We start from the raw sequence: 11,656 nt of genomic DNA on the forward strand, positions 1-11,656 counted from the left end.
GTGTCACTTTTGAATGATTTATGACTTATGCACATGATTTATTACATCCTCATAATTCTCAGACTGACAGTTGTCAGATGTCAGGACATGTGTCAGGTAATATATGCCCCATGGTGTTACATTGTGACGTGGCTATGTGACTTCCTATACCAGTGGCTGTATGACTTCCCAAATGTTGTCTGTACGTGTTAAAAACAGATCAAAACAGGGGGAGACTTTTGACTTCTCCCACCCAGCAATGATATTTTATGGTTTATTCCTTCCTTGTCTCCTGGCTCCTTCCAGTCTGATGGGCAAAGGTGTGATGTCTGCGATCGTTCATTTCTTTGATTGCGGGTTGCCTTAAAAGATACCCAAGCCTAGTTTGTGTTATGCTGACACCTCACCAGGAACAGTAATGGGGTTCAATACAGTATATGTTAATTGAGTCAAAATATTTGGATCGTGACATTCAGGTAGACAATCATCCCAACAAAACAAAAGGTATGACCATTAAAATAAGTGGCCTGGTGTTTTAGAAGCCTGTATGGGACATTAATGGTCGATAGGGTGGGGTAGGGGGTCTATCATACTGGGTGATTATGCGTAGTCTACGTGACGCCTGAGGGTGACGACCCATTTATTGGGGTGATTGGGTGAAGTTTTATATATGTTAATGATGTTGTGGGCTGTACCGGCTATTCACGTTTTGAGGTCTCTGTATAAAGCCGGCCAGTTTTTCATCAGTATGTATCCAAGCATCGTGTGTGTCAGACAATCTTCGATCTCAAACAAACTATTTCATTCACACCACGGCTGTTATCGGGACGTTCGAGTGTTTTACTGTGAAGATGGCTGCTTTATTCAACAGTGAGTATGCTTATCGTTATTATTATTATTATTAAGAAAAAAAGAAAAAAAAAAGTTTATTTGTGTCCGTGAGTCACGGAACTATTACGTTACTTAAACAGGATCTCTACACTTCAGGTGATGCAGACAATGCGTGTGGAAATCTTGATGATCTTGTTGAACAAATTCAATTTCTCAATCAAGCCAGTGGTATGTATAATTTTGCGTTACATGCAGAACACCGCATGTCTAGTGTAATCGTCGTTATACAATATGTTTTATTTATTCATGCATTCGTCTTTTATTTTTTATTTAATTATTTTACCAGGATGGCCGAAAAACGGACTCAGATCTACAACAAATCAGCCGCCTTTGCGAGGCAGGTCGAACAATCCGGAGCTGGGTGAGTGTTTGTAAACCATAAGTCATATAAAATGTCTTTGGTGTATTTACATTCTGCCTGAACAATGCGTATTTGCTCTTATATCTAGACACTTGTATGTTGTTTAGCGATGGTGCAAATGTATAATGTGATTTTTTATTTATTTTTTTTTTCAAATTTGTTATCAGGAGGAACGAATCCTGCGAGTACGTCATCAAAACGTGTGTGCATCCAGACACTCAGTAAGTGTTGTAATATTTCGTTATCTACTATATACGTTATGTTTTTTGTTTTTGTTTTAACAGCTTTTTATTATATGTATTCCAGAAGGATTATCGAACCTTGTAAAAAGTATCGATACGCTGCAGTGTAGGGGTGATACAGAGAAACCCGGCTGCAGTGGGATAACGTTGAAAAACCGCCTCAAACGTAAAAAACGTCATGGGTAACTGGACAAAAGCAAAACCTCCGGTTGATTGTGTGAGAGACACAGAGTGTATTCCACAGACGCCGGATCGTAAGAGACCAGGACAATCATTTGGAGCAATAGTTGGTAAGTGTGTGAAATCGTTAGATAGTCAAGTATATGAATAAAACAATGCTGTGTTGATTTTCTGTTTAAACTGTTTGTAATGGTAACCTGTATGTGTGTTTAGTATGAGCAAACAGTTTCTAAACATCGACCCTATCGATGCTTGTTAGTATTACACACACACACACACACACACAATATGATAAATAATATACTTTCTTCTTCTTCTTAACAGTGAATGCTGATGACAACGTGGTCCCAGATGTAGATGATGTCCAGAACTGGGGTGATGGTCTGTTAGAATCGTGGGATGCCTGTGAATTCACTGTGTTGCCTAAAGAAACGCAACCGCATGTTCCATCTGATGAAAACGTGGCAGTCGTGGTGGAATCAGACCCTGAGGAACTACCTTCAAATCAGGAGGCTTTCATACGGGAGTCACATCTGAATATAGACAATAAATTCATAAACACCCTTATACAGGACACTGTCAAGTCTGTATTGCTTACCTTGGAGGAGCAGCGTACGAAAATAATACAGGATACAGTCAAGTCTGTATTGCTTACCTTGGAGGAACAGCGCAGAAAAATTATACAGGACACAATAAGGACTGAACTTCTTGCCTTGGAGGAACAGCGCAGGAAAATTATACAGGACAAAATCAGGACTGAACTTCTTGCTTTCGAAAGACACTTTACAGCCCTTTCACAGCGACAACAAGAGCAAGGTATTTGGATTAAACAATCCATAGCAGAGCATCACTTAAACAACGGCGTGGTCCGTCAAGTGGCCCGTGATCAAGGCCTGACAACAGATGTGTTGAGGCAGGTTGTCATCACTCTTAAAAAGCATTATGGGTGAGTTGTAATTACTTGTTTTTGTTTCTTTTAAAACGATTAATGTCAAAAACAGTGTGTAATTTAGAGTGGTTGTTTAGGACCGTTGTGTTTTAAGTGTACAAACGACGTTTTTATTTTTAATTTTAAATAAAAAAGAAAAAAATTGTTTAAAATGCCAAAACGTTGTCGGGAGCCAGATGATTGTGGTCGAGGTGTGGTAGGACGGTTTAGACAAGACGATGGTCGTATGGACCCCGTCGAACTGTACTATGACACAGATGCTTTGCATTATTTATTTCGGGCTATTGAGGAGGAGGCTAATAGACCTGTATATACAACAGATAGGTTGCAGGAGTTATTAAACTACACAACACCACATAGAGAACAAGAACCAGACTGTAATTTTGAACAATTTGAAAACTTCCTGCGTATTGGTGGGTTGGCAGAAACACCCCCACAACAATTTGTACCAGAACCAAATTATGATCTTGTACAATTTGAACAAAATTACCCAGATATTGGATTTGAACAAACTGATCCAGAACCAAATTCTGATTTTGTACAATTTGATCAAAATGACCCAGATGTTGAAATCGCACAATTTCCACACCAGTCAGGTGGTAACACTGGTACCCAGTCACAACGCACTCTTAATCTTGACGCACCCAACATGGGTCTATCACATGACATTATACAAACTTTGATAAGAGAGGGTGGTAATGTGGATGGGTACAGTGTGCTACCGCGCAGACGCTTCAATGGTTTGGAGATCCATAGACTACTAAATCTGAGGGAAATATCTTCTACAGATTTAGCAGACTACACTGTGTTTTTACACAACACACTTGTGTTATGATATAGACACGGAGGCAGAGATAAAAGCAATCCAGGTGAGCTTTATTGAACAATGCGTGGAACACAGAGTGAAAATGGCTGTTATCAGGTTCTTGAGAGATGAATATAAAGTGATACTGTCCTTGTTTGGTTTGTAGATCCAGGAGCTGAGATGAGATGGAGGGAGACGTTGGAGACACTCACACACACAGAAGGGTAAGCACACGAAGGGACCAGGAGACGAAGGAGATGAAGGAGATCGCTGGAGCAGGTAAGTATGTCGATGGGGAGTCCTTAAGGTAAGCATATACGTGTAGTAGTGCAAACGAGACCGGACAGTGAGTGTGTGTGAGTGTGGTGGCTTTGTAGTGCTGGTGATTGCAGAGTGAATGAGATGCAGGTGGCGGTGATTAGAATGCTGGTGATTGGGTGCATGGGTACTGTGGTGAGGTGGAGCCTGGCGTGTCTGTGACAACTTGGTGAAATAATGGCATTTTCCATATTATTAGGCGGTGGTGATAGTTTGGTGGTCCAAGCCTGACATCAGATGTCAACACAGTCGTGGCTGATAATGATGATGATGCATTAGATTTATTTATAAATCAGTTTGAAAAAATAATGCAAAGCAATGCTAACGTACAGTTCGATGAGAGGATGAATTTAAAAGTGTTGATAGCAAGAAGTAAACACGGCGGCGTTTATAGAAAGGTGCGTGATCTAGCACATAATGAGGTGATTGGTAAAAACAGACTCAATCTGTTTTGTCCCACAAATATTTCTAACAATCTTTGTTTCGCAATCTGTTTGGCTCATTTCCTAAATCCCCAGAAACCACACATGGAGCTTGAGTCAGTAGCGTCAACGATACAAAATTCCGCCGGATATGCTGATCATCACAAAATCGCTCTGAAAGATATTGTGCAGTTTGAACGCTTGTTGAATATTAAAATAGTGGTGTTCTACAGGTCAGACACAGGGGATTTGGTGAAGTATGCAAACACAGATGATCCACATCCTAAAACTGTGTTTTTGTACCTGCATGACAGTCATTATTTTATGATAAAAAATCTGCGCGCCTTTATTGGCACGCCGTACGTGTGTGGTTTTTGCTACAAGGTCAAGTCAAGTCAAGTCAAGTCAAATTTATTTATATAGCGCTTTTACAATTGGTAATTGTTTCAAAGCAGCTTTACATATTAGAAGCACAGAAAAAAAGGGAAGTGGTTAAAACTGTACAAACAAGCGTGGTAATATGTAACATATACAAGATGGTGCTACATTAAGCCAATGTCGGCTGACTTCCAGGGGTGGAAAAAACCCCCTAGGAGAAAAACCCAGCGTGCTAGCACTGGGAAAAAAGTCCTAGGAGGGAAAAAACCCCTTGGAAGATATATATATGTAAATGTATATGGAGATCAAAATCTGAATTGTACATTTTTATTTTAGAGATTAAAAATCTATTATATATAAATATACGTAAGCGGATACGGGGATCCTGGGCTACGTTGTAGTCAGGTCCAGACGCAGGTTCTCCATCTGACCTGGATACGGCCTGGATCCAGCACCCGGCAAACCTCAGGATAAGCAGAGAGACAGATATTAGCGTAGATGCCATTCTTGTTCTGATGTACAGGTATATCTAGTGTTATAGGAAATGTTCTCGGTTCCGGCCGACCTAATTATTGCAGCGTAACAATCCTTTAACGGATTTGAAAAATGTTAATGTATTGATAATGTGTTATGTGTATGCAAGAGCAAAGAGATGTGTTTTTAGTCTAGATTTAAACTGACAGAGTGTGTCTGCTTCCCGAACAATGCTAGGAAGATTGTTCCAGAGTTTAGGTGCTAAATAGGAAAATGATCTGCCGCCTTCAGTTGATTTTGATATTCTGGGTATTATCAACTGGCCTAAATTCTGAGATCGCAATAAACGTGAAGGACTATAATGCATTAAGAGCTCACTTAGGTACTGGGGAGCTAAACCATTTAGAGCTTTATAAGTAAGTAGCAAGATTTTAAAATCTATACGATGTTTAATAGGGAGCCAATGTAATGTTGACAGAACTGGGCTAATATGGTCATACTTTCTGGTTCTAGTAAGAACTCTAGCTGCCGCATTTTGAACCAACTGTAGTTTGTTTAAAAGCCGAGCAGAACAACCACCCAGTAGAGCGTTACAATAATCTAGTCTTGAGGTCATGAATGCATGAACCAACTGTTCCGCATTTGTCATTGAGAGCATATGTCGTAATTTAGATATATTTTTTAGATGGAAGAAGGCGGTTTTACAGATACTAGAAACATGACTTTCAAATGAAAGATTGGTATCAAAGAGCACACCCAGGTTCCTAACTGAGGACGAAGGTTTAATGGAGCACCCGTCAAGTGTTAGAGAGTATTCAAGGTTTTTTCGTGAGGAAGTTTTTGGTCCAAAGATTAGGAAATCAGTTTTTTCTGAATTTAATAATAAGAAATTTCTTGTCATCCAGTTTTTAATGTCAGCTATGCATTCTGTTAGTTTTGTGAATTTGTAGGTTTCGTCAGGGCGCGAGGAAATATAGAGCTGAGTATCGTCAGCGTAGCAGTGAAAACTAACACCATGCTTCCTAATTATCTCTCCTAAGGGCAGCATGTACAGAGTGAAAAGCAACGGTCCTAATACTGAGCCTTGTGGTACCCCATATTTAACCTGTGATCGATACGACATCTCTTCATTAACTACCACAGACTGATAACGGTCAGATAAGTATGATTTGAACCATGCCAAAGCAATTCCACTAATGCCAATATAGTTTTCAAGTCTTTTTAAAAGAATGTTATGATCGATAGTGTCAAAAGCAGCACTGAGATCTAATAACACTAATAGAGAAATACAGCCACGATCGGATGATAGGAGTAGATCGTTTGTAACTCTAACGAGAGCAGTCTCAGTACTATGGTATGGTCTAAATCCTGACTGGAAATCCTCACAGATTCCATTTCTTTCTAAAAAGGAACACAGTTGTGTTGAAACTGCCTTTTCTAGTATCTTTGACAGAAAAGGTAGATTCGAGATTGGCCTGTAATTTACTAAATCTCTCGGATCTAGTTGAGGTTTTTTAATAAGAGGTTTGATAATAGCCTGCTTAAAGGTTTTTGGCACGTGTCCTAGTGTTAAAGATGAATTAATTATATCAAGAAGTGGACCTACGACCTCTGGAAGCATTTCTTTCAGTAGTTTAGTCGGCATTGGGTCTAACATACATGTCGTTGATTTTGATGATTTGATAAGTTTAGATAATTCTTCCTCTCCTATAGCGGCGAATGATTCTAGTTTTACCTCAGGGACACTACAGTGCACTGTCTGAAGAGAAACTGTAGACGGTTGCATGTTTATAATTTTCTCTTTAATATTATCAATCTTGCAAGTAAAGAAGTTCATAAAGTCATTACTGCTGTGCTCTATGGAAACGTCAGCAGTTGAATCTCTGTTTCTAGTTAATTTAGCCACTGTGTCAAATAAATACCTAGGATTATGTTTGTTTTCTATTAAGAGATTTGAAAAATAAGTAGATCTAGCATTTCTTATGGCTGTTCTGTACTCAATCATTTTTTCTTTCCACGAAAGGCGAAAAACTTCTAGTTTTGTTTTCTTCCAACTACGTTCAGCTTTTCTAACAGCTCGTTTTAGAGCCCGAGTGTGCTCATCATACCACGGCGTTGGATTAGTTTCCTTAATCTTCTTTAGACGTAAAGGAGCGACCGCATCTAATGTGCTGGAAAAGAGAGAGCCAATAGTTTCTGTTGCAGCATCGAGTTCTTCTAAGTTGTCAGGTATACTAAGGCGATGAAACTGCTCTGGGAGATTATTTATAAAGCAATCTTTAGTGGCAGACGTGATTGTTCTACAATATTTATGGCTGGGTGGTGGTTTTGTAGCCTTGGCTAATTGTATTATACACGAGACTAAATAATGATCTGATATATCATCGCTCTGCTGTAGAATTTCAACAGCATCAATATCTATTCCATGCGACAGTATTAGATCTAGGGTATGATTGCGACAATGAGTGGGTCCTGACACGTGTTGTTTAACTCCAATAGAGTTTAAAATATCTGCAAATGCCAATCCAAATGCGTCTTTATTATTATCTACATGGATATTAAAATCACCAACAACAAGGACTTTATCCGCAGCCAGTACTAACTCTGATAGAAACTCAGCAAATTCTTTGATAAAGTCAGTATGGTGCCCTGGTGGCCTGTATACAGTAGCCAGCACAAATGTCAACTTACATAATGTTACATAAAGCACCATCACTTCAAAGGAATTATATTTGAAATTCTTTTGAATGATTCTGAATATATTACTATAAATTACAGCAACACCTCCCCCTTTGCCTTTCTGTCGAGGATTGTGTCGATAATCATAACCTTGAGGACTAGATTCATTTAAAGTAATGTAATCGTCTGGTTTTAGCCAGGTTTCTGTCAAACACAGCAAGTCTAGTTTATTGTCTGTGATAATTTCATTTACAATAAGTGCTTTTGAAGAAATAGATCTAATATTCAGTAACCCAAGCTTTATCATTTGTTTATCTGATTTATCTGTGATTTTCATTTTTTGAACATCAATTAAATTTTTACCCTTAAAAGGTTTTGGAAGTTTTTTGTATTTACTAGTTCGAGGTACAGACACAGTCTCTATGTGATAATATCTAGGTGAAAGTGTTTCTATGTGCTGTGAATTATCTGAGTTCTGTGACATGAGGCGGCTAGCAGACGGTCGGTTTAGCCAGTTTGTCTGCGTCCTGATCTGGGCCCTGGTTTGTCATGTTTCAGCTCTAAGACTATTTGCCAAATTTCTAGAAAGAAGAGCAGCACCATCCCGGGAGGGATGAATACCATCTCTTTTCAACAGATCAGGTCTGCCCCAAAAGCTTTTCCAATTGTCTATGAAACCTATATTATTCTGCGCACACCACTTAGACAGCCAGCCATTGAGTGATGATAACCTGCTAACTATCTCATCACTCCGACGAACAGGAAGAGGGCCAGAACAAATTACTTTTGCTGACATTGAATTTGCGAGTTCACACACCTCTTTAATGTTAATTTTAGTGATCTCCGACTGGCGAAGTCGAACATCATTTGTGCCGACGTGGATAATGATTTTAGAATATTTACGTTTAGCATTAGCCAGCACTTTTAAATTTGCTTTGATGTCAGGTGCTCTGGCCCCCGGCAAACATGTGACTATGGTGGCTGGTGTCTCTATTTTCACGTTCCGTGTAATAGAATCGCCAATTACTAGGGCACTTTCAACAGGATTCTCAGTGGGTGCGTCACTGAGTGGGGAGAACCTGTTTGATGTTCTAATCGGAACGGAAGAGTGGTGTTTGTTCTTGCCATTATGCCGCCTCACAGTCACCCAGTTAGCCTGCTGCGTGGCTTCTACAACCGGAACCGAATGTGTAGTGTTTACTAGGCTAGTCGCATCCAAAGCAGTATCTAAGGCCCTTTCATTCTCACTATCCTCAATTAAAGTTTGGATGCGTGTCTCTAATTCTGAGATTCTCTCTGTCAGCCTGACAATATCCCTGCATTTATCACATGTGTAAGTCTCACTGCTGACAGAAAGAGCTAAGCTGTACATGTTGCATTTACTACACATGATAATCGTCGGACATGACTGACCGTGTGTTTGATGAGCGCCGTCCGAAAAACTGCAACGCACACGGGACTCGCTGGCTGGATGTCTCGGTCGCTTGCCGGTGCCTGGGGCGAGGGTGATGTGCGGGACGCTGTACCTCGCGGTGGATCGATGAATGCCGGGCAGCAACGTCTCCACAGCTTCCCGATCTGGCGAGGACAGATCAGAATAACATACATCGGATAAATCCGCCATTCAATCGACAAGGAAGGTTGGTTTAGAGGAAAAAAAAAGAAAGTAGACGGTAGCTAGCAGGCTATGGCTAACACTAGGTGATTACGCTGGTGGATTGCTAGTAATAAATCGTTCCGTTTAGTAATACTATGCAATAGGTTAAGTAATCTAGTGAAAAATAAGAAAGTTATATTATGCGAATAGGAATAAAGAGAAGGATTTAGGATAATCTCCACGAAGCTCCGAGCGTAGATCAGACAGCTGGCAGGCAGCAGCGTTGAACCGGAAACCGTCAAGCACGATATCCAGACAAGGGTTTCACGTGTAGAAGAGATCACAGATGTCAGTACGTTTGTGATGTCTGTAATGCACCCGATTGTCACAAGTACCCCAAAGAACCAAAACATTGCGCCGACTGTTTATGGTATTGCAAATCTGACTATTGTTTTGACATGCATAAATAAACACCTGCTGGCATGCAACAGTGCGACGTTACCAAATATTGCCGAAAATGTAATAGGCGTTATCACGTCAGTGGTACAAATCCCAAACCCCATAATTGCACTGCAGATCGTTGCGCTCACTGTAGTGAGAGTTTGGTCACTGGTGGTGAACATCAATGCTTCATTCAACCAGTTAAGCCGGAGAAACCGAATGATCGCTACATATTTTATGATTTCGAGACGCGTTATCAAAATAATCAGCACACACCCAATTTTGTGTGTGCTATCACGTTTGATGGTGAGGAGTTTGTGGCTGAAGGGCCCGATTGTGTGGATCGTCTCATTAAAAAGTTTAGACGCCCTCGTTATAGTAATTACACATGGATTGCGCATAATGCATCAGGCTTTGACAATTTTATTCTTTTGGAATACTTCACTATAATGGGGATTGCGCCGAAAATTACGATGCGAGGCTGTCGTCTAATCTTGATGTTTGATGAGGCATACAAGCAGCGGTTTATCGACAGCTACTCTTTCATACCAATGCGATTGGCAAAAACACCTGCTGCATTTAATCTGACTAATGCTGAGAAGGGCTATTTCCCACACCACTTTAACCGTGTTGAAAATGACAATTACGTAGGCCCTTACCCCGACAAGGAATTTTACGGATACGCAACAATGTCGAATCAGGAGAGGGCAACGTTTGATGAGTGGTACAATACCATGTCTGACAAAACATTTGATTTTAAAAAAGAATTGGCAATCTATGGTAAAAACGATGTTGTTTTGCTCAGGGAGGCTTGCATGAAGTACCGCGAAGAATTTTTATTGTGCGCGGGCTTAGACCCTTTTAATTACACAACATTGGCGTCGACATGTATGGCTGTGTATAAGACACATTACATCCCAAAAGACACGGTAGCTTTGACCCGAAACGATGCGTATACCAATCAGAACAAGACGTATTCAAATGTCTCAATTGAATGGCTTGAATACATCCAAAAATCACGTACCATAGATATCCAACACGCACTAAATGGTGGTGAAGTTTCGATTGGAAAATACTATGTGGACGGATTCCATGATGATGGTACCACAAAAAAAGCATTCGAATTTCTCGGTTGTTTTTTTCATGGATGCGAACGCTGTCATAACCCCGCCGATATAAACCCTTTGACAAAATTGCCTTATTCCGTACTCCGAAGGCAGTGTGACGACAAGTTTGAAATTTTAGAGCGCGCATACAATCTTCAGACCGAACGGATTTGGCAGTGTGAATGGGAGTTCGCTAAACAGAGTGACGACGCTGTTATAGAATTCATGTCCACATACAACCGCCCTGAAAGATTGAAACCCCGCGATGCTCTGTACGGTGGTCGAACGAATGCGTTAAAGCTATACCACAAAGCTGCAGATGGTGAATTTATTCGTTATTTTGATTTTACGTCATTATATCCCTATGTGCAGGCACGAAAAACCTACCCCGTAGGCCATCCACAAATAATCCACAAGGATTTTCAAAACCTTGAAGATTATTATGGGCTAATAAAAGCTACCGTCATCCCGCCGAGAAAATTGCTTCACCCCGTACTACCGTTCAGAAGCTCCGGAAAGCTCCTTTTTCCTCTCTGTAGAACGTGTGCTGAACAGCAGAACCAGACTCAGCCATGTGTTCACAGTGATGAAGAAAGAGCCATTCACGGTTGCTGGGTTAGTATCGAGCTTTTAAAAGCTGTCGAGAAGGGGTATGTGGTATCTCAAATTCAAGAGGTCTGGCATTTCCCGCAACGATCTGACACGTTATTTTGCGATTATGTTAAGACATTTTTACAGTTCAAACAGGAGAGTTCAGGGTATCCAAAAGACGTCGTTACCGATGCAGACAAGGAGTCTTACATCAGAGACTACTTTGAGAAAGAGGACGTTAAA

The sequence above is a fragment of the Chanodichthys erythropterus genome, unplaced genomic scaffold, assembly GCF_024489055.1.
Source record: "Chanodichthys erythropterus isolate Z2021 unplaced genomic scaffold, ASM2448905v1 ctg000310_np12, whole genome shotgun sequence".
In the NCBI taxonomy this organism is placed as follows: domain Eukaryota; kingdom Metazoa; phylum Chordata; class Actinopteri; order Cypriniformes; family Xenocyprididae; genus Chanodichthys; species Chanodichthys erythropterus.